Raw genomic sequence first — 6,000 nt, forward strand, 5'->3', positions numbered from 1 at the left:
TAGCTCTTACTTTCTTCAAGTACCAGATACCTGCTCCAATTCTAAATATCCCAGCAACCGAAATGCTAGTTATTGTTCCTGCAGATACAACACATTACCCTCATTTTTAACTTGAAAAAGTTTGCTATGAACAATAATCAATACACCACTTCAATTGACAGTAACAACCTGCAATTATATGTGCCCTCGTATTGTGCTGTGCAACATTATAATCTGTAAAATAACATACAAAATTCAATTCATGATTATTACTTTACTAAAAGGGCAGAATTATATTATTGAGGTTGTAAGATACCTTTGCAATGAGTAGTGGAATTTCCATTCTCACAAAGGCACATGAAACTCTCTGTCTATATATCAAATCCACAAGTTCCACCTCCTTTGGAAGGATCCTGGCAAGACACTCATAGTGAAAGAACACTCCGGCATGGCAAGACACTCATATAAGATCTTAATTCTAGTTGTTATTAGTTAACAATAATGTATAGACTAAAATAAAAACTATTCTATTATATGATGATGAAAATATAACTAAAGATAAGGACATCAATCCACATAACACAATGGAAGGGCAATTAAATAGATAAACATAAGCATGAGTTCAGCAGTATATATCTCAACTTCAATGGCACTAAATCCGAATCCAAAATTCCCTTCAACTGCAACAAGTCAATCGGAACAAGCCACTGCAGCCGCAAATTTGCCTTGGAAATAGATAGACCAAGTATTACTCACTGCAGCAATAAACGCGGTTTTAGAACCACTGTCAAACGGAATAAACTGCAAATTTGTCTTGGAAATCTCTCACGACCTGGGCAGCAGGATAGGGACCATGATCTCTGAGAGTCCTGTATGCCTCTATGACAATGATCAATTAAACTCATAATCAATTAATAATAGATAAAATACATAATCAAAACTCATAATCAATTCAACTCTCTCAAAGGCATTTAATCAAACACCTTATCTCCAATCTCACCTCTTTTCTTATTTCTAACATAATCAATTAATTACTGATAAAATACATAATCAGAATTCATAATCAAAATTCTTTAACATAATCAAAACTAATTTTAGCAAACTAAACTTTACAATTAGATCAATTGGTTCTCCTTGTCATTCAGGATGCTGGTTACCTAATCAAATAAAGTCAAATTACATACGAACAGCAACAAAAAATAAGCATAAGTAAAATTAGAGGTATTTAACAATCAAGATTTCTCAACATTGTACCTGAAGCATTAGAATCGGGAGAGGATGCCGTTTGACTACTAGTTATTTTAAGCATAACATTTCTCCTGTTCTTAGTGTAGTGGGAAGAAGACATTATCGAGAAGAATTATTACCCAACACTGACAGAAACCCACATGTTCATTCTACTCCCGATCTTTGCAATTCAAACAAATGAAAGCCATCTGACTAGTTTCCTTCTCACATGCCACCTGGTCCCTTCATCTCCTCCGATCCAACAGTTGAAAAACTAAAACAAAATTCAATTATCACCTATTGTTGCAGAACCAATCCAGACAACAAAACGGAGTCGAGGAGCGGCAATTCGAGACAAGGCACCCGAGGCGCGGTGAGGCAAGGAGGATGCAATAGGCAAGGCGGACGAGCGGAGCAGAACAGAGCACCCGTGGGCGACGCAGAGGGACGACGACCACCCAGCGACGGACAACGACGACGCCATGAAAGACAGCAGTAGAATGCGACGGAGGAGAAATCCAATTGAGAACTTAGGAGAATAACTTAGGGGTAGTTAGAGTTCTCAGATTTTGGGGGACAAAATATAAAGGGTATTTTTGGTATTTCAAAAAAATAGAGATGTTTTTAATTAGGTTTTTTAACTAAATTATGAGAATATTCAATTTTTTGATGGAATATTCTGTTATTTCAAACGATTTTATGACGATAGGGACTAAATTGAAAAAAAATTAACGTATAGGAACCCAATTGAAAGGAAAAAAAGTATAGAGACCTAATTGAAAATTTCGCGAAACTATAGGGACCAATAGAATATTTATACAATGTGTACAATGGCCTATATGAGTTAAAAAATGAACATCACCCATACTATCCAGAATAACTATCCGGATACTAGAGATAATAAACATTTCATCCCAAAAACTTAAACTAATTTTGGGATTCACCAAGAATCGAACTTTTGACCTTTCGAATTTAGAGCTCTGATACCATGTCATGATACCACTCATCCCAAAAACTTCAGCTGATGAAAAAAGATAACACTAATGGTTATATCTCTAATACTTTCTTAAACCTCCATTGTACACATTATACAAATATTCCATTGGTTCCTATACTTTCTCTTTTGCTAAAATATTATAATCATTGCTGCACATCATTTTCTATATATGTCGTTTAGAGATGTGTAGGAGGAATCAATTTTTGTGTGCAATATTTTGGCTGTGTTGTGTTTGGACTGTTGCTTAAGACATTGCTGTCAAGCACTTTCAGGTGAAGGAAAGCCACACAAAAATCTTCGCCAATATCGCCACATGCAACAAATACTTTTTGGGATGGCCTTATCATCTCACTTCGGCCTTTAACTTTTAAATCTGTCCAATATTTAACACCGTCAAGAGCCCGTTCCATTATACCAAAAAAAAAGCCCGTTCTATTTTTTTGGCAAATATTAATTTGCCTAATTAAAAATTTGATTAAGAATCTCGCTTTGTCTATGCAGCAATTTATTTGTCAACAATAAATCTTTAGATAGAGTTTTGTTGAGCTTGGAAAACTAATATTCAATTAAAATAATGAACAAACATTATTAGAGTATTGTTAACTATTAAGTGTTTATTAAAATATGACCAATTGTTTGTGTGATGTATTTGGTGTAGTACTATGCAGCAAAGCAAATTAAATTTCATGTTGGTTCAATTAAACAAGCTCACTTATCAATAAACAAATTCAGCTTTATACCAAATTGATTCAAGACTAATGGCTGAAGAAAGAAAACAAAAAGGGCCCAAAGAAATAAACCAAGCCCAATCAGTAAAGTAACCTAAGCTTCATACGGTCATCGGAAGAGTTTTAAGTATATCGAGAATACTTATATTCTAGTTGTTTTAACTGTTGATCTGAATTATAAAAGATATATATAATATAATTAATTAAAATCAATAGTTAAAATAACTGGAACACCGGTGTTTTCCTTACACTTGAAATTTTTCTTACGGTTACCTACTTCCATGGTTCAAGCAACTTAATTCCCAAGTTTCAATTCACTTTAATTTCCTTGAAATTTCCATCGAAAGCCATCACTTTTCTCTCTTCTCACTCTTGCTTCGGTCACGTTAATCAAAGAAGAAGAAAGAAGAAAATGAAAACCACAGAAGAATGGTGAGGAAGAAAGGCAAAAAGAGCTTTGCTAAATCAAAACAAGAAAAAGAGTTTACAACCAAGTAATTAGTCTCACTCGGTCAAAGCACATCAAAAGTATCTTCCCTCATTTGTGCTACACCGAGGAACCAAGAAGAAAGCCACAAGGTCTCAAGTACAGAAGAAGCAACAATGAAAAATGTGAAGTCAACTTGGTTCAGAAGTTCATCAATGCTCAAAACCAAAACTTGGAGCCAAAGTCAAGCTCAACAGTCAAGATTGAAGAAGCTTGAAGAAAAAGGATGAGAGAGAATAGATGAGTTGCATGCAACAGATTCGAATTTCTCTCTCCTCTCTAATGAAGTCGCTGCTAGTATCTGATGTTGGAGAAGAAGACAGTGTTAGGGTTGAACCTGATTCAACCTTGAAACATTCATTCTTCTATATTAAGGGTGAACGGCCAAAGGTTGAAGGCAAAGAGAGTAAGTGAAAAGCACGGAGTTCACTTTCATAACTACCCAAACTGTTTGAATCCTTCTTCTTCACATAGTTCATGTAGTATTTTCTTTTTCTCAGTTTATTCTGTCTGAGTCTCATTGAAAAAAGCAAATATGATGTGGTTTGTAAGAAAAAATCAACGAAAGGTAAAAGACAGTGAGATAAACAGTGAGAAAAAGCCATAAGCTGTCTCAAGTTTGCTTTGTACATCTTTTCTGTTTTGTGTCATGATTCTGTAGGGATTTTTTTTGTAAGTTGGGTTAGCACTTTGCAGTTAAAAGTAAGGTGAGTTCTAGTCAAATTCGGATTGTGTTAGAATCTGGATTTGTTCCATATAGGATTGGGTAGATCCTAGGGAAGCATTGGTGTTTGTATTCTTGAAAAGAGATAGTGAAATTCCATCATAGTTGTGACAGAAATTGGATGTAGGCTACATTACATTAAATATCTGCTAAGTTTTTTTGAAAAAACAAAAGTACTATTCAGTAGAAAAAGAAGCTAAGATTCAACCCCCCATTCTCTTAGTCATTGATAACCATCAAGTTCAAATCCGTAGAAAATTAACTTCTATCTTGCTAGGTTAGAGGATAAAATTTTAGGCAGCAGAAGTCTATATATTATCTTAATTATTTTCTAATATTATACCTTAACATAGTTGTTGATGAAATCACAAATATTAAAAATCTAAAAATTCCTATAAAGAAATAGAACATTTTTTATGAAAAAGAAAATAGATCGAGTAGTCTAATGACTATGAGATACATCCTAGTCTTTAGAGTTGAATCCTCTAGTGTAGTGTTTGAGTTGTCACTAAAGTTTGGGCCATATTGGAGGAAAAGGACAAAGAAAAGCTGCAACTAATTATAGGCAGATATATCTAAGCAAGATTTTCACCCTTGCTGACCTTAATAGAAGGAAAAAGTACAGATTCACAATCTTGGATTGTTTTTCAGGTCCTAACGGATGAGAGAAGAACTTAAAAATCAAAGTACATAGCACCGTCCCTTTGACATTATGATTAAGCTTGTGAAAATGAAACTTGAATGACAGGACAATATGCACCGGATTTTTTTCCCCTCTCTAATTCTTTTATTTTAATCCATAAGCTGATTTTTACATTAACAAAAAAAAAAGGGACTTGGATCATGGAATTGATAGAGACAATAATGTTATCAATAGCGTTTTTTTCTTGTGTCATTACTTTATTTTTTGTTAAGAAAATGTTGGCAATAGCTTGTAACGAGATAATACTTAATTTGGTCCCTAAACTTATACGCGAGTCTCAATTTAGTCCCTGAAATTTCAATTGCCTCTATTTAGTTCCCGAACTTTATGAACATAACTAATGTTAGTCCTTGAAACAATTTTCAACGTACAAACGTTAACGGAACACTGTCGTGACAGCCGGATGTCATACTAAACTTTATAAAATGATGTCGTTTTGGTTTTGGCACTCAAATAACCTAAAAACATCCTAAATGGTGTTTATTAAAATTTTACCTAATAAAATAAGTAATACGATGTCGTTTTTGAGCTATTTAAATGTCAAAACCAAAACTGCATCATTTTACAAGTTTTAACGTGACATGTGATAGTCTACAACAGCGCTCTATTAACGTTTTTATACTAAAAATTGTGTCAGGGACTAATATGAGGCACGTTTATAAACTTCGGGGACTAAACAGAGGCAATTAAAACTTCAAGGACTAAATTGAGACTCGCGTGTAAGTTCAGGGACCAAATTAAGTATTATCTCGCTTGTAATTGGTCTTGGATGATGATGGACTTGTCTTCATGAAATAAAAAATAAAATAAAAGAAAAGAAGAAAGGTTCAAAAGATCTGGCAAGTGGTTCTGTTCCCAGCATTAATGCATTGCATAATATTGTCTGTGTTGGAAGGTGGCCCAGGCACTTTTTCATTTTATTCTTTTACAGGAATTATGTATCCACTATCCAGTAAGAATTATGTATACATGCAAATGCAACACACTGAAAAGGAATGATGTGGGAAGCACAAAATTATAAGGAAGCATTATTAATAAATCAGAAAGTTTGTGAGTTTTGTCTCAATTACAATGGACACAGAAACATGTGCTAGAGGGAGAGTGGGACCTCCATCGTCTGATATTTTGAGAGAAAATGGTATTCATAAGTTTACC

The sequence above is a fragment of the Arachis hypogaea genome, chromosome 16, assembly GCF_003086295.3.
Source record: "Arachis hypogaea cultivar Tifrunner chromosome 16, arahy.Tifrunner.gnm2.J5K5, whole genome shotgun sequence".
NCBI classification, from domain to species: domain Eukaryota; kingdom Viridiplantae; phylum Streptophyta; class Magnoliopsida; order Fabales; family Fabaceae; genus Arachis; species Arachis hypogaea.